This window comes from Staurois parvus, unplaced genomic scaffold (assembly GCF_062004578.1).
Source record: "Staurois parvus isolate SC_StPar_1 unplaced genomic scaffold, SC_StPar_1.0 ptg000287l, whole genome shotgun sequence".
NCBI lineage: Eukaryota > Metazoa > Chordata > Amphibia > Anura > Ranidae > Staurois > Staurois parvus.
In genome coordinates this window covers 21426923-21439660 of record NW_028318083.1, presented here as the reverse complement: position 1 = coordinate 21439660, position 12738 = coordinate 21426923, and positions in this window count along the sequence as shown.

The window sequence follows — 12738 nt, the reverse complement described above, 5'->3', positions numbered from 1 at the left end:
AACAAGTGGTATTGGAGATACGGATGGAAGCAGGAGTGAAAGAATAGAATTTTGGCTAGAGGGAGCACACTAATCTGGCAAACAGGAAATGCAAAGGCATTGCTTTAATAGGAAGTTCATGGGAAGAGCAGAGGCGGACTGACCATTTGGAAACTCGGGCACTGCCCGAGGGCCCGGGGTCAGTAAGGGGCCCCATGAGATGCCCCTGGTACCTTTTTCATAGGCTTTTGGAGATTGGGCAAGGACACAGGGGCCCCATGATCCCCTGTTGCCCGGGGGCCCCATGAGTTGTCAGTCCGCCCCTGGGGAGGAGTAAAGGGTTCAAGGTTCAAGACAAACAAGATTCAAGGCAGGACCATTCAAGAAGTTTTCCAGGGAACTGTCCAGCATTCCAGGTGATTCAGCAAGAAGTGACTTCACCAGACACAACAGAGGTCATAGGTTCAGATCCGACCCCTGACATTAATTTTTAATATTCAAAGAAAACTCACCCATCCATCCGTGTCTCAGTGCTTTGCTTTGTTGAGAAATCACATTGAAAAACACCTCCCTAGCATTTCTGGCCACATCCATCCTGAGCAATAATTCATATAGCATTTATGTCCTGGAATCCATTTGCCCTTAGCTCAGGCATGCAGGCAGGAGGGTGTGCTTAGCTGAGAAAAACCCTCTTCCTCTCCTCCAGATGAAAGGAAAAAAAATGCCTATCATGTCTCAAGAGCTATATGACATAGGCCAGGAACCAGGAAACAACAGAAGAAATGCAAAAAAAAGTTTAAAACAAGTTAAATTTAATTTCCCTTCTTATTGCCTTTTTAAAACTAGCAGCATACATATTAAAATTTGTTTATTTTGATTGAAAGAGTTTAGTTCTGCTTTAAAAAGAAAGTAGAATGTATCTCTCACAAAGGAATACTTTGCTTTGTAGAGCACTATAAGTTAAACAGGATCAAATTACTTTTATGTTAAAAACACATAAAAAAAGAAAGATGACCTCATTAGACCCCTGTTATTCATTTCCCTGTCCAGCCACAGACAGGGAGAAAGACAAATCCTGCGAGTGTTACTTAACTGCAGTAGAGAAATATCAGTTTTTGTGCATTGCCAGACAGGGATGCGTGAATCTCAGGACTGGATAGACAAAAATGCAAATCCTTGTAGATAATAGGGTAATAGCTCACTTATAAGTATTCAAATGTACATTTTACTGTTTACCTTGAACTGACCTTGTAGTGTTTGCTATATACCACTTCTATCATTTAAAATCTACTAAATTTGAAACTTTTTTTTTACTAGCGTCCCATAATCCCATGTACAAAAAAGCCCAAGCTAAACATTCCATTGGCAACACACTAAGCTAATCAGAGTCTGTTGCACTTTACAATTCTGTCTTACATGTTTAAAACATTGGAGGCAGGAGGTAAGCTGGGCAGAAATACAAATTATGTTGGACAGAAATACAAACATTCTGCCATTTAATGCTGAAATCCATAATGATTAAAAATAAAACACTTCATGCAGGTATGTGTTCTTTAAAAATTGGCTCGGTATCAGTATTTTGCTTTCCTTTGTACAGTGCAGACTGGGAAAGCGAAAGGTTGTGCTGCAGTACTCATGCCCCAACAAGGAATATGCTGACAGGAGGAGAATGCAGAGCGACACAGATTCGTTTATCAGTCTTCTGTTTCTTCTTTCAGTATTCAGTCACAGGCTGCAGGTAGGAACTAAACTTAGTTGTATTAGTTAACTACAGTAGAGAAAAATCAGGTTTAAAGGTTGGTTGTGCTGTAGTAGGAAATGAAAAGAAAGAAATACAAATCTTTTGGCAGATAAAACAGCTTTCAGATATGTATTTCACCTGTGCACTTAGTTGTTAAAACAGAGCAAGAGACACAGCACCTCAAAGTATAGACCGTATGACAGCTTTAATGTTTAAAAAGTAAGTTTAACAAGTTTAACATCTTCAAAATGACAAAAAGGCTCATATGGGTAAGTGTGCAGTATGCCTTGTTGCCAGATGGTGAATCCGCAGTAGGAATAAGTGTCAGCCAATCAGTAGGAGTGCTGGAGGGAGAAGCAGTGCTGGTAGTAAAGCCTGGCAAATTCCCTGGAGTGTCCGGAGTGGTGTCGGCGTCTGACATCATAGGGATGCGATGCGTTTCTGAGCGTGCATGGGATCCGATGCGGACCGGAGCACTCCTTCTTCAAGCATAGGGAAGGCACTAGTAAGGGGGAGCATTATATGGAATGGGACAGGGTTATGGACAGGATCAGGGAAGAGAAAACATAAAGGAAGCAGTAAGCAGAGAGACAACGGAACAATGTCTCTCTAGGTGTCGCAGGTTATAACATGTGAATGGGAAAGACTACTGACCTGACAGTTGTGTAGAAAACCATCATTGACACCCTGTATAAGGAGGGAAAGCCTCAAAAGGTAATTACAAAAGAAGTTGGATTTTTCCAAAGTGCTGTATCAAAGCACATTAATAGAAAGTTATGTGGAAGGGAAAAGTGTGGAAGAAAAAGGTGCACAAGTAGCAGGGATGACCGCAGCCTGGAGAAGATTGTCAGGAAAAGGCAATTCAAAAATGTTGTGTACTTTCACAAGGAGCGGACTGAGGCTGGAGTCAGTGCATCAAGAGCCACCACACACAGACGGATCCTGGACATGGGCTTCAAATATCGTATTCCTCTTGTCAAGCCGCTCCTGAACAACAAACAACGTCAGAAGCGTCTTACCTGGGCTAAAGAAAAACAGACCTGGTCTGATGCTCAGAGGTCCAAAGTCCTCTTTTCTGATGAGAGCACCTTTTGCATCACATTTGGAAACCAAGGACCCAGAGTATGGAGGAAGAATGGAGAGGCACACACTGCAAGATGCTTGAAGTCCAGTGTGAAGTTTCCACAGTCTGTGTTGATTTGGGGAGCCATGTCATCTGCTGGTGTTGGTCCACTGTGCTTCATTAAGTCCAGGGTCAATGCAGCCGTCTACCAGGAGATTTTGGAGCACTTCATGCTTCCTTCCACAGACGAGCTTTATGGGGATGCTGACTTCATTTTCCAGCGGGACTTGGCACCTGCCCACACTGCCAAAAGCACCAAAACCTGGTTCAATGACCGTGGGATTACTGTGCTTGATTGGCCAGCAAACTCGCCTGACCTGAACCCCATAGAGAATCTATGTGGCATTGCCAAGAGAAAGATGAGAGACATGAGACCGAACAATGCAGAAGAGCTGAAGGCCGCTATTGAAGCATCCTGGTCTTCCATAACACCTCAGCAGTGCCACAGGCTGATAGCTTCCATGCCACGCCGCATTGAGGCAGTAATTGCTGCAAAAGGGGCCCAAACCAAGTACTGAGTACATATGCATGCTTATACTTTTGAGAGGTTCGATATTGTTCTATGTACAATCCTTGTTTTATTGATTGCATGTAATATTCTAATTTTCTAAGATTGTGGATTTGGGGTTTTCATGAGCTGTAAGCCAAAATCATCACAATTATGACAAATCACGGCTTGAACAATCTTGCTTTGCATGTAATGAGTCTATCTCATATATTAGTTTCACCTTTTAAGTTGCATTACTGAAATAAATGAACTTTTGCACGATATTCTAATTTTTTGAGTTTCACCTGTAAACATCGACAGGAAAATTAAAAGTAAATAAAAAAAGTAAAACATTATATGATATATTAAGCAATTGATAAATGATGGACATCATCCATAAGACGCACCTGACACACATGCCTGATGAAGGGGTCCTTCGAGACTCCGAAATGTTGCCTTGCTGTAACTATGTGATTGTTTATTAAAACCTTTGGACCCATATTGGTGATCCTTGGTGTGCTGGTGACATTTTTCCTTGCTGATTTTGTTCGGTTCCAGCCGACGGTCGCTGCAGCACCCACTTATACACACAGCCATTTTTAACACAGGAACGTGTGCGTTTGGACTATACACTTGCACCTGACCATAAGACGCACCTAGGTTTTAGTGGTGAAAAACAAGAAAAAAAAATATTCTGAACCAATGGACTGCAGACATAGTACAGGAGATGACCAGAGACTGCGGACACAATACTGGAGATGACCAGAGACTGTGGATATAGTACAGGAGATGATCAGAGACTGCAGACATAGTACAGGAGATGACCAGAGACTGCAGACCTAGTACAGGGGATGACCAGACACTGCAGACACAGTACAGGAGATGACCAGAGACTGCGGACACAGTACAGGAGATGACCAGAGACTGCTGACACAGTTCAGGAGATGACCAGAGACTGTGGACACAGTACAGGAGATGACCAGAGACTTCAGACACAGTACAGGAAATGACCAGAGACTGCGGACATAGTAGAGGAGATGACCAGAGACTGCAGACACAGTACAGGAGATGACCGGAGACTGCTGACATAGTACAGGAGATGACCAGAGACTGCTGACACAGTTCAGGAGATGACCAGAGACTGCATACACAGTACAGGAGATGACCAGTGACTGCGGACACAGTACAGGAGATGACCAGAGACTGTGGACACAGTTCAGGAGATGACCAGAGACTGCGGACACAGTTCAGGAGATGACCAGAGACTGCGGACACAGTACAGGGGATGACCATAGACTGCAGACACAGTACAGGGGATGACCAGAGACTGCGGACACAGTAAAGTAGATGACCAGAGACTGCGGACACAGTACAGGGGATGAACAGAAGAAATGCAGCGCTCATTTCTTCTGTTTATATATTTTGGGACTTTTTATGTGTTTTCCTATGTTCAGCTGCTTGCATTTTTTATGAGCGCTTACTATTTATCACCATTATTTCCAGTACAGGGGATGACCAGAGACTGCGGACACAGTAAAGTAGATGACCAGAGACTGCGGACACAGTACAGGGGATGACCAGAGACTGCGGACATAGTACAGGAGATGACCAGAGACTGCGGACACAGTACAGGAGATGACCAGAGGCTGCAGACAGCACAGGGGATGACCATAGACTGCAGACAGTACAGGGGATGACCAAGAGACTGCAGACAGTACAGGGGATGACCAAGAGACTGCAGACAGTATAGGGGATGACCAGAGACTGCAGACAGTACAGGGGATGACCAAGAGACTGCGGACCTTTGGGGAGGGAGGGGGAGCGGGTACCTGAATTTGACAGGTATCCGCTCCCACTTCAGCGGAGTTGTCCTCCCTTTAGTGTGGGCACCCGGCTGACAGCCGGGTGCCCACTACGCATCCGTGAGAAGTGCTGCGCTTGTAAATGGCCAAACATCTTCTGGGACCTGTCATGTGTCCCAGAAGATGCCAGGCCATTCACAAAGTGCAGCGGGCACCCGGCTGTCACAGCCAGGTACCCACACTAAAGATGCCAGCGCGGGAAGACTGTACAGCGCTGGACCGAGGAACAGGTAAGGTCGTTTTGCAGAGAACAGCTGAGCAGCCGTCCCCGGTATAATCCATAAGACTCACTGACATTTTCCCCCCTTTTTGGGGGGGGGGGGGAAAGTGCGTCTTATGGAGCGAAAAATACGGTAGATGGGCAATAATGAGTGTGTCAGTGGACATATTAGTGAACAATGGATGGACATAAATGATTGATGAATTCAGAGGTGAAATTAAGAACAATTGGGCTGGTGGAGAATAATATAACTGTATAATAAATTGGCTGATGTTACAAATTGTATAAATATGAAGGTATAATGGGTGATGTAAATATATATATGCACGCATGCATCGATGCATCAATATAGAATGAAAATTGATAAGTGTTAGTGTATAAGTGTGTATACATCAGTGTATACTGTACACAGTATACATCACTGGAAAATTATATAATAAATGGTTAGTAACCATAACAAGTCTCACTGGCAGTATTTACCAAATATATATATACAGTCAGGTCCATAAATATTGGGACATCGACACAATTCTAACATTTTTGGCTCTATACACCACCACAATGGATATGAAATGAAACGAACAAGATGTGCTTTAACTGCAGACTGTTGGCTTTAATTTGAGGGTATTTACATCCAAATCAGGTGAACGGTGTAGGAATTACAACAGTTTGCATATGTGCCTCCCACTTGTTAGGGGGCCAAAAGTAATGGGACAATTGGCTTCTCAGCTGTTCCATGGCCAGGTGTGTGTTATTCCCTCATTATCCCAATTACAATGAGCAGATAAAAGGTCCAGAGTTCATTTCAAGTGTGCTATTTGCATTTGCAATCTGTTGCTGTCAACTCTCAAGATGAGATCCAAAGAGCTGTCACTATCAGTGAAGCCATCATTAGGCTGAAAAAACAAAACCCATCAGAGAGATAGCAAAAACATTAGGCGTGGCCAAAACAACTGTTTGGAACATTCTTAAAAAGAAGGAACGCAACGGTGAGCTCAGCAACACCAAAAGACCCGGAAGACCACGGAAAACAACTGTGGTGGATGAGCGAAGAATTCTTTCCCTGGTGATGAAAACACCCTTCACAACAGTTGGCCAGATCAAGAACACTCTCCAGGAGTTAGGTGTATGTGTGTCAAAGTCAACAATCAAGAGAAGACTTAACCAGAGTGAATACAGAGGGTTCACCACAAGATGGAAACCATTGGTGAGCCTCAAAAACAGGAAGGCCAGATTAGAGTTTGTCAAACGACATCTAAAAAGCCTTCACAGTTCTGGAACAACATCCTATGGACAGATGAGACCAAGATCAACTTGTACCAGAGTGATGGGAAGAGAAGAGTATGGAGAAGGAAAGGAACTGCTCATGATCCTGAGCATACCACCTCATCAGTGAAGCATGGTGGTGGTAGTGTCATGGCGTGGGCATGTATGGCTGCCAATGGAACTGGTTCTCTTGTATTTATTGATGATGTGACTGCTGACAAAAGCAGCAGGATGAATTCTGATGTGTTTCGGGCAATATTATCTGCTCATATTCAGCCAAATGCTTCAAAACTCATTGGACGCTTCACAGTGCAGATGGACAATGACCCAAAGAAGACTGCAAAAGCAACCAAAGAGTTTTTTAAGGGAAAGAAGTGGAATGTTCTGCAATGGCCAAGTCAATCCCCTGACCTGAATCCGATTGAGCATGCATTTCACTTGCTGAAGACAAAACTGAAGGGAAAATGCCCCAAGAACAAGCAGGAACTGAAGACAGTTGCAGTAGAGGCCTGGCAGAGCATCACCAGGGATGAAACCCAGCATCTGGTGATGTCTATGCGTTCCAGACTTCAGGCTGTAATTGACTGCAAAGGATTTGCAACCAAGTATTAACCACTTCCTGTCCGGACACTTTTACCCCCTTCCTGTCCAGGCCAATTTTCAGCTTTCGGCGCTCTCACATTGTGAATGACAATTACTCAGGCATACAACACTGTATCTAAATGAAATTGTTATCATTTTTTTCAAACAAATAGAGCTTTAATTTGGTGGTATTTAATCATCACTGGGGTTTTTATTTTTTGCTAGAAAAATGAAAAAAGACTGAAAATTTTGAAAAAAAACATGTTTTTCTTAGTATTTGATACTAAATTTTGCAAATAAATATACTTTCTTCATAAATTTAGGCCAAAATCCATTGTGCTACATTTTGTTGGTAGACATAACCCAAATCAGTGTGTATTATTTAGTCTTTGTGAAAGTTATAGAGTCCACAGACCACGGTATATATATTTGATATATTTGAAAATGTATCAATCCTGATGCACGGACGACCTATATAATTTCTTGGGGCCCTGAAATGCCAGGACAGCACAAATACCCCCCAAACGACCCCTTTTTGGAAAGTAGACAGTCTGAGGTATTTAATGAGAGGCATGGGGAGTTTTTTGAAGTTGTCATTTTTTGCCAATTTTTTAAGGAAATGATGAAAGTAAAAAAAATTCTTTTTTTTTTCCCACAAAGTTGTCATTTAACAAGTTCTTTCTCTCACACGGCATAGGCATACTTGCAATTACACCCCAAAACACATTCTGCTACTCATCCTGAGTATGGCGATACCACATATGTAAAACTTTTTCACAGCCTAACCACATAGAAGGGCCCCACATCCAATAGGCACCCTTAGGCGTTCTAGGGGCAAAAATTACACATCTAATTTCTTGACTGTCTATCACAGTTTTGGAGGTCCTGGAGCACCAGGACAATTGAATTACCCACAAAATGACCCCATTTTCGAAAGAAAACACCTCAAGGTATGTTTTAAGAGGCATGGGGAGTCCTCTGAAGACTTAATTTTTTGCCACATGTTTTTGGAAAATGTGAAAAGAAAATGAAAATGTATTTTTTTTTACGCAAAGTTGTCAATCTATGAGATATTTCTGTTACACAGCATAGGCATACTTAAAATGATACCTCAAAACGCATTCTTTAACTCCTGCTGAATATGGCGATACCAAATGTGTGAGACTTTTTCACAGTCTGGCCACATAGAGGGGTTCCACATCCAATAAGCACCTGTTAGCGTTCTAAGAGCAAAAATTACACATCTAATTTCTTGACTACCTATTGCAGTTTTGGAGGTCCTGGAGCATCAGGGCAATGGAATTATCCACAAAATGACCCCATTTTGGAAAGCAAACACCCCAAGGTATGTTTTAAGAGGCATGCAGAGTCTTCTGAAGACTTCATTTTTTTCCACAAGTTTTTGGAAAATGCGAAAAGAAAATGAAAATGTATTTTTTTCTACACAAAGTTGTCAATCTATGAGATATTTCTAATACACTGCATAGGCATACTTAAAATTACACCCCAAAACACATTCTCTAACTCTTCCTGAATATGGTGATACCAAATGTGTGAGACTTTTTCACAGTCTGACCACATAGAGGGGTTCCACATCCAATAAGCACCTGTTAGCGTTCTAAGGGCAAAGATCGCACATCTAATTTCTTAACTACCTATTGCTGTTTTGGAGGTCCTGGAGCATCAGGACAATGGAATTATCCATAAAAAGACCCCATTTTGGAAAGCAAACACCCCAAGGTATGTTTTAAGTTCTCCGTCACTCTCATCTGTCATACTCAGAATTTGAAATGCCTCCTCGCTTGTATATGATCTTTTGGCCATATTTTTGACACTGATCAGGACCCACTGGTATGGCAGTGATCAGGATGGTGTTGCAGTGAGGGACAGATATCTGGCTGCAGTTGGTTCACACTAGTCACTGTTGGGCAAAAATCAGAGATACAGTGAGGTGGCTGGCAATGTTTTGTGAGTGTGTGTAAACTCTGTGCAAAGGCTGAAAATTACTCACAGTTAGCTGTACTGGATCTCTCTCCTCACAGACGATGGCAGTGAACAGGATCCACTGGTGTGGCAGAGATCAGGGACACTTTATGAACAGGCACACTGTAAGGTGATCAGGGACACTGATTGGGCCACTGTATGGTGATCAGGGACACTGCTGGGCCACTGCGGTGATCAGGGACACTGCTGGGCCACTTGTGTGGTGATCAGGGACACTGTGGCAATCAGGGACACTGTGGCGATCGGGGACACTGCTGGACCACTTGTGCGGCGACCATGGACACTGCTGGGCCACTGCGATGATCAGGACACTGCTGGGCCACTTGTGTGGCGATCAGAAACACTGCTGGGCAACTGCGGTGATCAGGGACACTGCGGTGATCAGGGGCACTGCTGGACCATTTGTCCGGCGATCAGGGACACTGCTGGCCACTTGTGTGGTGATCAGGGACACTGCTGGGCCACTTGTGTGGTGATCTGGGCCACTGCGGCAATCAGGGACACTGCGGTGATCAGGGACACTGCTGGACCACTTGTGCCGCAATCGGGGACACTGCGCTGATCAGGGACACTGCTGGGACACTGCGGCGATCAGGGACACTGCTGGACCACTTCTGCGGCGATCAGGGACACTGCTGGGCCACTGCGATGATCAGGACACTGCTGGGCCACTTGTGTGGCAATCAGAAACACTGCTGGACTACTGCGGTGATCAGGGACACTTCGGTGATCAGGGGCACTGCTGGACCACTTATCCGGCGATCAGGGACACTGCTGGGCCACTTGTGTGGTGATCAGGAACACTGCTGGGCCAATGTGGGGATCAAGGACACTGCTGGGCCAATTGTGTGGTGATCAGGAACACTGCTGGGCCAACGCGGTGATCAGGGACACTGCTGGGCCACTTGTGTGGTGATCAGGAACACTGCTGGGCCAATGCGGTGATCAGGGACACTGCTGGGCCACTTGTGTGGTGGTCAGGGACACTGCTTGGCCACTGCGGCAATCAGGGCCACTGCAGCGATCAGGGAGACTGCTGGACCACTTGTGCGGCAATCAGGGACACTGCGGTGATCAGGGACACTGCTGGGCCACTGCGGTGATCAGGGACACTGCTGGACCACTTGTGCGGCAATCGGGGACAATGCTGGGTTACTTGTGCGGCGATCAGGGACACTGCTGGGCCACTTGTGTGGCGATCAGGGACACTGCTGGGCCACTGCGGCAATCAGGGACACTGCGGCAATCAGGGACACTGCTGGACCACTTGTGCGGCAATCAGGGACACTGTGGCGATCAGGAACACTGCTGGACCACTTGTACGGAAATCAGGGACACTGCGGTGATCAGGGACACTGCTGGGCCACTGCGGCGATCAGGGACACTGCTGGACCACTTGTGCGGCAATCAGGGACACTGCGGTGATCAGGGACACTGCTGGGCCACTGCGGCAATCAGGGACACTTCTGGGCCACTTGTGTGGCAATCAGGGACACTGCTTGGCCACTGCGGCGATACTGCTGGGCCACTTGTGTGACGATGAGGGACACTGCTTGGCCACTGCGGCGATCAGGGGCACTGTGATGATCAGGGACACTGTGGCAATCAGGAACACTGCTGGGCCACTATGTGGTGATCAGGGACACTGACAATCAGGGACACTGCTGGGCCACTTGTTGGGCGATCAGGGCCACTTGTGGGCAATCAGGGCCACTTGTGGGCGATCAGGACCACTTGTGGGCGATCAGGACCACTTGTGGGCGATCAGGGCCACTTGGGGCAATCAGGGACACTTGGGGCAATCAGGGACACTTGTGGGGGCAATCAGGGACACTTGTGGGGGCGATCAGGGCCACTTGTTGGGGCAATCAGGGCCACTTATTGGGGTGATCAGGGACACGTGGGGCAATCAGGGCCACTTTAGGGGCGATCAGGGACACTTTAGGGGCAATCAGGGACACTTTAGGGGCAATCAGGTGTCACTGAGGTGGAGGGCAGTTAGCTACAACCCTCTTCTTCGCTGTTTCTCCTCTCACAGACAACTCCCTGAGAGGAGAAGGAGGCGGAAGCCGCACCATGCGGCTTTTGTTTACACTTAAGCTGTGTCCTTATTGGACACAGCTGATCACGTGGTATGGGACCGATTTCATTAGTCCCATACCATGTCACGTAATCCACCGTGTCCGTCGGACTCGGCGATCATCGGGCTCGCGGGTGCGCGCTCTAGGAGCCGCGCACGAGCCTCAGATACAAGGTGCCGTTTAGAGACGGCAACCCGCTCCTGTAGGTGTCCCGTCCTGCCGTTTATAAACAGCGGCCGGACGGGAAGTCGTTAAAAAGTGAAAGTTTGATTTATGATTATTATTCTGTCCCATTACTTTTGGTCCCTTAACAAGTGGGAGGCACATATGCAAACTGTTGTAATTCCTACACTGTTCACCTGATTTGGAGGTAAATACCCTGAAATTAAAGCTGACAGTCTGCAGTTAAAGCACATCTTGTTTGTTTTATTTCAAATCCATTGTGGTGGTGTATAGAGCCAAAAATGTTAGAATTGTGTCGATGTCCCAATATTTATGGACCTGACTGTATATATATATATATATATATATATATCTGTACAGTGAAGGAAATAAGTATTTGATCCCCTGCTGCATGTCTGACAAATTATGCACTGATTTGCATGTTCATGAGGGAAATAAGTATTTAATCCCCTATCATTCTGCAGGATTTCTGGCTACCAGGTGTCTTTCATACAGGTAACAAGCTGCGATTAGAAGCAGTCTCTTAAAGGGAGTGTTACTAGTCTCATTTTGTTACCTGTATAAAAGACACCTGTCCACAGGAGCAATCAAACAATCGGATTCCAAACTCTCCACCATGGCAAAGACCAAAGAGCTGACCAAGGATGTCAGGGACAAAATTGTAGACCTACACAAGGCTGGACTGGGCTAACAAACTATCGCCAAGTAGCTTGGTGAGAAGGTGACAACAGTTGGTGCAATCATTCGCAAATGGAAAAAACACAAAACAACTGTCAGTCTCCCTAGATCTGGTGCACCATGCAGGATCTCACCTTGTGGAGTGTCAATGATCATGAGAACTGTAAGGAATCATCCCAGAACTACACGTGAGGATGTTGTCAATGATCTCCAGGCAGCTGGGACCACAGTAACTAAGAAAACAATTGATACCACACTATGCCAACAAGGATTGAAATTCTGCAGTGCCCGCAAGGTCCCTCTACTCAAGAAAGCACATGTCCAGGCCCTTATGAAGTTTGCCACTGAACATCTGAATGATGCAGAGGACTGGTTGAAAGTGTTGTGGTCAGATGAGACCAAAATCGAGCTCTTTGGCATCAACTCAACTTGTCATGTTTGGAGGAGGAGGAATGCTGCCTACGACCCCAAGAAAACCATCCCAACTGTCAAACATGGTGGTGGAAACATTCTGCTTTGGGGGTGTTTTTCT